At 39.7% G+C, this 9,005-nt stretch overlaps 1 pseudogene; it reads left to right on the forward strand.

Moving 5' to 3' along the window:
* Positions 1 to 6,904: 6,904 nt before the first annotated feature.
* LOC143397187 (centromere protein Q pseudogene) lies at positions 6,905 to 8,017 on the forward strand (annotated as a pseudogene).
* Positions 8,018 to 9,005: the final 988 nt, after the last annotated feature.

The following is a 9,005-nucleotide window of genomic DNA, read 5'->3' on the forward strand; positions in this document are numbered from 1 at the left end:
TCACATAAATTGGAAACAGTTTCACCATCCATAGACTTTAGCAGTTGAGTAGAATGAGGTCTATACGTGATGAAATTAAAGATCTCTGTTACATCCTGTTGCATGAGCGAAGTTTAATCATGATATGTATGATAATATACCAGTACTATAAAACACATAAGCAATATCATATATATCATATTTTGTATGTGGAACAGAAGTACTACACATCTGTTAGCAAAGGAAACTTTTCAACCCAAAGGGATTAGGTGCAGGGGCCAATAGTTTTAGTTTGCTTATACTATTTAAATGATTGAAAATGAGAATATATGTATGGATTTCGTCAAAATCTTCCTTTCACCTTACATTTTTGTTCTGTGTTGTACTGGGAAACTGATGTGACTCCATTTTTGAAAAACCAGCCTCTACCTCAGAGCAGGGCCTATCCAAAAGGGGTGGGGGATGACCCAGTGTTCCTAGGCACATAGCCACCCTGCTGAAGGTAAATAACAGGAAAGGTCTGCAGAGCCAGATACCCCTAACAGCAGTGACCAGAGAGCCTTGACTCAGCAATGCAAGACCAAAGAAGGCTTGAGACCTGATTTCGGATCATAGCAACAACCAATCAGAGTGAGACAGGGAACATATCTGAAACGCCAGGTGACCCTCCCAGTAGTTTCGGTGATTGATAACATGTTAGGAAACCGTGTAGTTTAGCGCATACACCCCTCGCGGCTTAAACCAATCAGTTCAAATGTATCCACCTCTTGAACTCACCAATCACCCCTACCCAACTTGTTCCTGCCAGTGAATGTGTTAATCAATGTTAAGAGTTGTTGTTTAATTTTCCCACGGTATGAAATGATTTGTTGTGTGATGTTGTGACGCACAGAGTATCCCCCCAAAACCTATAAATCCTCACTGAACTAAGGCCAGGACTCACTCCTCGGGACCGCTGCATCGGAAATGGTTGTGAGTCCAGGCTCAAGCCTGCAGTAAAGACTCTCATGTGATTGCATCGGATTCGGTTCCTGGAGGTCTATTGGGGTCCCACGAATCTGGCATTACAGTACCTTGAGACAAGGATGCTATTACACAGTCGTAAAGATGACTTGATGCCCAATTTTTAAAATGCCAACAGCCATTGCATCACTACAATGGTCCATACTAACTCCTATAAAACACACCTTGAAAAGGAGTTCTTGATGCTCGTGTCCCTCCTCTCCATAGCTCAGGCTCCTGCTCAGGGACCTGCCTCCTAGCCACTGAGGCTTTTTTTCTCTCCTCTGTTACAATCTCCCAACCCAGGACTCAGCCCGGGTTGATCTCACCCAGAATTGTGTGCCAGCTGTCTCCCATAACAAAGAGATGGAATCTAGACAGATAAGCCAAGACCTTGTCCCAACCCATAGAAGTCACATGCTGAGTAAATATGTTCAGGGGCTGCCTGCAGAGAGCTCTCCAGGATCCTGGCCCAGGGGAGGGACTGGAATTCAGAACCCAACTGGGAAGACTGCTTCTCAAGTCAGTGTAGCTAGAGGAACTTGCAAAGGCAGCTGGGATGTCAGAAGAACTAGGCTTGCAACAGAGAATGCAAGCACTCAGAAGGAAAACACCAGTTTCTGATCCCAGAGCAGGCCAGGGTGGGACTAGCAGCATGAAGTGTTAGGTGTGAATCAAAAGCTGAAATTTAAGACAATACGAACAAGATGATCCATAGGCAGGGGCTAATGCTACAAGGCAGCAGAATAAAGACCTTGAAGAAGATAGGGCAGCAACAGTGGGGAAGAGCCCCTTTGTGGCCCTGTTTGCATCCCTGCAGATGGATTTTGTCATGGTCCTTGCAAGGCAAAAGCCACTCTCAGGGCAACTGGTCAGAGCCACAGCTTCTTTCCCACCTGCTTTAGAAAAGCTAGCAACGCCCCGGCCACATCCCAGTCCAATTAAACTAATGCCTCTTGGTTGGAGCTAAACATCAGTATTTTTCAAAAGTCCTCAAGGGATTTTCCAGGACTGAGATGTGCTTGCCAGACCCTGAAAATTGAGAGTGCATGGTTGGTGGCACCTGGCACAGGTGAGGAGCACTCAGCATGGAGACTGCAAGGTATCCATTCTCTCAGAACAATCTTCTCCCGTTCCTTTAGTCAACAAGAGGATCCACCCATTTTCCCCACAGAATGTAAGATGCCCTCTCTCCTTATTTTCTTACCTGAGAGCTCAGACCCAGGGTTGTAAAGTCATCACAGTTTCTGGATCCTTAGTTTCTAATTCTCTTTGCAGAACTGAGTCTTGCCTTCTCAAGACACACTCCATCCCACCCCAATCCTCCAGAGTTGGCAGCATGGACCCAACCCCACATTCCATTGTTTATTTTTCTCTCCGAGAATAATATATTCAAGATTGTAAAGTATATTTTTGATAATTGGTGCAAAGTGTGGATTTATAGTCCAATCTGACATAAATCAGGCTCAAAATTTACTGGCAGAAATGTAAGTTGCATAATTACTCGGCAGCAGTTACGCATTCTTGACACATTTATTTTCTTGAGCCTGAACTCTGTACATGCGTGGACACATATGAAATTCCCCACTTGTGATGTTTCTTCTCTGGCTCTTAGAAACAGATTTATGAAGGTATCACTCTACAATATATAATTCTACTTTTATAATTTGGATGGCTGGGGTAGCCAAGGGAAGCAGCTAAACCTTAACATATTGAAGTCATCTCTTATTCTTTTGAGAGTCTTGAACTGGGTGGACGAATGTAAATTCAAAAATGCAAAATAATTAACTTGGAAATTATTTAGCTGATAATTGAACTTAGGGGCACTCAACCACTGATCCACATCCTCAGCCTTATTTTGTATTTTATTCAGAGACAGGGTCTCACTGAGTTGCTTAGCGCCTACTTTTACTAAGACTGACTTTGAACTTACGATCCTCCTGCTTCAGCCTCCCAAGCCACTGGGATTACAGGTGTGTGTTACTGCACCCAGTTTAGCTGATGATTTTGACTAACATTTTCTCTGACTTGATAAGAATGGCTTCAACTCCCTACTTAACCTATATGAAAGAAGTGTACTGTCTAAACCATGTACCCAAGATGGATCACCAGGCTCTTGAAAGCTATTCTGATCTTCCCAACATGTAGGCCATTTGAAGATCCCTAGTAACTTCCTCCTAGAAATTTACCGGCATATCTTAAAATGTTGCATAAGTGACATTATCTGAAATTATGAGACCTTGGACAAGGAATCGAAAGACTCTGTTTGTATAATTCTCTTGAATAATAGTAAAGACTACAGAAGAAAATGGAAGATTTAGGAGTTAAATAAAGAAGGAGAGGGAGATAATCAGCTTGATACATCTGAAAGTGCTTCCTATGGACAGTCAACAAGATGTGAAGATGAATGAGAGTACACAGGAAGTGCCTGGTGATTTTCACCCCCAAAATATTGGAAGGCAGATAAGAGATGGAAATGTTTGCAGCCTCAAATCTTTATACTAATAATAGCTGTCATTGAGAATATACCATCTGTGTATCTCTTTTTAATCTTAGGAACAATCCCTTAAAAGTAGATGCTATTATTGCTTCCAGTTTACAGATGGAAGACCTGAGGCTTACAGAAGTTACAAAAAAAAAAAAAAAAAAAAAAGCCATTTACATAAGGACACATACAACTGGTAAGTGAGAAAACATTGATTCAGGCCTGCAGAATCAATCCAGTGTGCCGCCACACCATCAGGCTAGCCGCCTAGCCTGATGAGTGTGCCCTGTAAACCAAGTGAACCTGATGTCACTTGAACATATGTGATCTTTGATTCATGATGGGAAGGGGCTTCAGATTGGAGCACAGAGATGGAAGATCATGCCCTGCTCCCAAAAAAGTCTGTAATAAGGGGAGGCTGAGCCACACCATAATCAAGGAGGTTTTGACAGGAGTAACCTGGGAATAGAAACACTGTAGCAAATGGGCAAATTAAGGACACAAATGAATTGCTTTGGAATTTTACTAGGGGCCACCTGGCCAGAAGGAGAAACTTCATCATAATTTCTGAGAGTTGGCAGAACTTAGTAGGAGTAAGAGGAGAACTGATAATTAGAGATGTCCTAGTAATGAGAAACTCCAACTATTGGGTGTTTGCTACAGATTCTACCCCCATAACTACCCACTAACTGCCTCATAGACTCTCTCCAGTCAAGCCCAGATGAGCAGCCGCTTCATCAAACCCACAAAACCTGGATGGACAACACTATAACTCACAAACTAGGAAGTAAATACCACCACCCCACAACAACAACCACAAAGGTTTCTAAATTCCTCCAACCCTTGGATGCTTAACAGAAAGGACAGGAATTGTTTACCCGAGCACACCATACCATGTATTTTATAAAAGAATCAAAGGATGAAGGCATAACTTCTAGTACATTCCAGGAAGCCAAAGTGTATTTTATTTGATTATTTTACAATATGTTTATTCTTTTAAGTTCAGAGCATTTTCAGGGTGTTAACACTCTAAATGTGTCACTAGTACCAACTGCGGTATTATCAAAGTAAATCAAAAGAAACACTTTTTTTCATAGATATAGCCAATGATTATTAATCCTTTTTTTTCCCCAAAGAATATTTTAAATTGCTATGGCAAAATGACATCTCTGCTTAAAAAAAAATTAATACAAGCAGGGAAAAATTATTAAAGATAATCTGAGGGGTAAGTACTGAAGAGCAATTGCCCCTTGGAATTCAAGTTGAATTCATCTCCCACCCCCACCCCCCTGTGCCAGCAGATGTTTTGACTTAAAATAGTACCTTTTGTTCAGATTAAGTCTCAGCTTCCAAATCTTTCTGCTTTCAATTCTTTGAAGAAGACACCCCAGAATCCAATGTGAGGGAAGCAGTTTAATCCAGAGTTCTTAAAAACAGTTTGGTATTTACAACTAAACCCAGGAGCGGAATGCAGGCTTAACTGGCCCCACCCGATTTCTCCCACCCAGATATTTTTCCTTTTTGTCCAGAAAAGTTTCATCATTCCAAAAGAAGAAAAAAAAAAAAAAGCAGAAAAAGAAAAGTGTTCACTTAAACCATTAAACTCTCAACTACTCAACCAACCTGACCAAATGTAAAATGCTTGATCAGAGTCGTGATGGAGAAAATAAGAGAGGCATTTATTTGACTAATTGAGAACATGAGCTGTTAATTCCTTTCATCCTCTCTTGTAAGAACAGGTTGCAGGTCCTACCGTGCAGCAGATCTAGCTTTGGTTGCATTTATTTTATTAATTAAACACACAATTATTGTGTGCCGATAAAGTGCAAGGTACTGTGCTAAAAGTAATGAGGAGGTCTGTATGTAAAATATATGTAACACATTCACAAATCTTGCCTTTGAGGAGCTTACAAATCAACAGGAGAGACAACATAAACATAAATTGCTATGATATGTAGTACAGTGAAATAAGTGTTAGGGTACAAGTCAAGTTCTGTGGGACTTCAGAGAGATGTGGACCACCTTTTTTACCCAGGGAAGTCTTCCTGGGGGTGGGGGCATTTCAAGAGTGAGGACAGAAGAGCCTTCCAAGGCTGCCCAAGGGAGAACAGGGAAAGGCTGAGGCCCCTTCAGGAAAGATGTAGAGGTCATTATCATGATGGGCAGACTCAGGGAAGAATCCTATTCTTTTGAACTCACTTTGATTAGCTTGCTTTGATTTTGCCTAGTTTCAGACTCAATCAGGTCATATCTACATACATCCATTCATCTTTTGAGCTTTTGATACATAGACTCAACATTTCGCACATAAAATTATGAAATCAATCTTGCTTTTTCTTACTTCCTCTCTTTCTCTCCATCCTTCTCTCATTCAATCTCTCACCAACACCCCGGCCACACACACACACACACACACACATACACACACACACTCACACACACACACACACACTCACATACACACACAAACCGATGCCAAAGAGGCAGGCTCTCTGGCTTTCTCCATTAAACAAGGGACCTGTACTTCAAGCTCCACACTAAACCCATTCAGAAACATCTGGAGGCAGACCCTGGTCCTGCTTCCTGGGAATAAAGGCAAAGGATTCAGGCCTGAGAGCAGACTTAAATACTTCCTCAGTCACTTTCTTTGCTTAGAAAAAGTGACAGTTCTGTGTAATGCCACTCATTTTCTGCTTTAATGAAAACATTTCTCATTACCATAAAGTACAATGAGCTGCTAAGGGAATTCCTGTCGACCAAGGGCCTCCCCATGGGGCCCTGTCCTTGCAACTTCTCCCCTTGACCTTCCCTTCAACCATGGCTGCTGCAGGAAAAGAGGGCTCCACTGTTTTCTAGACTTCAACACATGCCACTTGTTTTTTTTTTTTTTTTTTTTTTAGATGATAGCAAACAATGGATCCGATTGGCTATTTTTCACTGAGTGTATCAGAAGATTGCAATGAGGAAATTAATCACGTAAAAATACTTGCAACTTTATGGGTGCTAATTTTTTTTGCCCTTTTTCTTTTATGGACCTTAGGTGATTGCTGCCACTCTATTGCACAGATAAAGTCATTTATTTGTGAGGAACTCCATGAACAAAGTCATGCAAATATCTAAAAGCGACTTCAACAAAAATGAAATTAGACTACAGCACTGTCAGAGATTATATTAAGAAGCAGATAGTAATAACTGTTCCTAAAAGTTACAGGATGAGGCTGGGCACAGTGGCACATGCCTGTCATCCCCAGGATTCAGGAGGCTGAGGCAAAAGTATGGCAAGTTCAAGGCCAGCCTCAGAAACTAGGTGAGGCCCTTAGCAACTTAGTAGGAGCCTGTCTAAAAGTAAAAAGAGCTGGGAATGTGGCCCATTGGTCAGGCACCCCTGGGTTCAGTCTTCAGTACCAAAAAAGAAAAAATTACAGGATGCTGATCAAGATGCCTGGTAAAGCAAATGCTTCCAAGAAAATGTGTCAACTGTTGAAAAGAAATTCAAAAAGAAAAAATCAATAATGAAGAACTGGAGTTGTCAGAGAAAAAAGAGGACAAACAAAACATATTAATCTACAATAGATAAAGAAAGCATTCAACAAGATGGAACTAGAGAATATTATGGTAAGTGAAAAAAGCCAATTCCAAAGAAACAAAGGCTAAATGTTTTCTCTGAATGTGGATACTAATCACAATAAGTATGTTGGGGCGGGGGTCAGGGAATAGAGGTATTTTGAACTAGACAGAGGGGAGTGAAGGGAAGGGAGAGGGCATGGGAGTAGGAATGATAGTAGAATGAATCAGACATTATTTCCCTATGTGCATATAGGATTACATAACCTGTGTAACTCTACATCATGTACAACCAGACAAATGAGGAGTTATATTCCACTTATGTATGATGTGTCAAAATGCATTCTACTGTCATGTATAACTAATTAGAATTTAAAAAAAAAAATTAAAAAAAATAGCATCCAACAAGAAAGAAACACGGCAACCTCTTTCAAAGAAAACTAGAGAGCATTTGCAAACTATGATGGGTCCAGTAATAATAGCAATTTTGAGTAACAATATTAAAAAAAAAGAACAATTTCAATATCATCTCAACTACCTGAAGAAAAGGTTGCTACAATTATGTGAACCCATGAAAATTCCTCCCCAGAGCTAAAATATTTAAATAATGTGTCTACTGAAAAAGGAGAAGGCAGGAAACAGAGCTAATGAGGAAGGTCTGACATAATTGTAGGAAGAAATAGATAAATAGTGGAAAACACAGAATTCATGACTGGAAATATTCAGAGATTAAAGAACAAAGTTCAGATTGTGGCACATGAGAAAGAAGGTAAAATGGATGCCTCAAATGGGTTGTAGTGGGGTAGTCTGTCTTCCAGAACTTGCTCAGAACAGTCTCAAAGCATACACACTTCAGAAAGAAATTTTGATACTAATTCCAAACCTGAAGTCTCTTCTAAAGAAGTTGAATGATCTTCAAAATTCATCTAAACAAAGAACTTGTCAACATTCATCAGTGAACCCTATAAGAAACTAGACACTTCTTAGAGTATCTATTTTTAGATTGTTTTATATAAATTTAATGTTTTTGAATTTATAAAACTGTTAGCTTATGATGGTATTATAGAGGCTGAAGCCCAATGTGCACTTTAAAATGAGCATCTAATGTAGTCCTGAAATCTCTATTTATAGCAGTTGCAAATCTGGAAGATCAATATTTATATTACTGTATCTTGCAGTTATTCACCTAAAACTATAAAACATGAATAGATATGATCTAATGGTATGTAATGGCTGAATGAAGCTCATTTATTGTTCAGCAGAGAAGACTTTGTCCTGACTTTTCATGACTTTGTATATGTAAAGTGTTTGTTAGTGCCTCATGAAAAAATAACAACAAGTGTTTGCTGTCACTCAAAAAAATTGTTTACAGAATGCCCTCATTTTGGACTAGGCTCCCGTACTGGGTCCCAACAGACCAGTTTGTAAAAAGCAAAATGGAGTCACTCAGGCTAAACTAAGCTGTTTAACCTTTGGGATTAGAAAGGTAACAGTTAAATTTCCCAAACAGATTAGTTTCAATGGGCCTGATAATAAAGTTTTCTCTCTCTTAATCCTTATACAGAAAAAGGTAACCTGATGTAGTCTGATGTTAATCAATCAATTATTTTTCTGTGATTCTGTCTCTGTCCCCAGTTGACCCCCACCTTCAAGGAAAATAACTGAAATGACTAATCCATTTCTTATTTTTCTGTTTCTGCTTTCTTCATCCTTTTTCTGTTTATAAAACCAATCTCCTTTGTTAGATCTATCAGAAAACTTATTCTATTCCATGGAATGAAATGTTGTCCAATTCTAGAAAAAAAAAAAACATAAGTAAGCCAAGTAAACTCTTTAAACAATTGTGGTCATTTTGTCCTTTGACACTATAAAACTTTCCTGATGCATTTCAAGATAATGTTTTCCAGGACATCTTGCTCATTGCTTGTTCATTGACAAAATGCTGAATGGAGTCATCACACAAACAGCAAACATC

This window comes from Callospermophilus lateralis, chromosome 1 (genome assembly GCF_048772815.1).
Source record: "Callospermophilus lateralis isolate mCalLat2 chromosome 1, mCalLat2.hap1, whole genome shotgun sequence".
Taxonomy (NCBI): Eukaryota; Metazoa; Chordata; class Mammalia; order Rodentia; family Sciuridae; genus Callospermophilus; species Callospermophilus lateralis.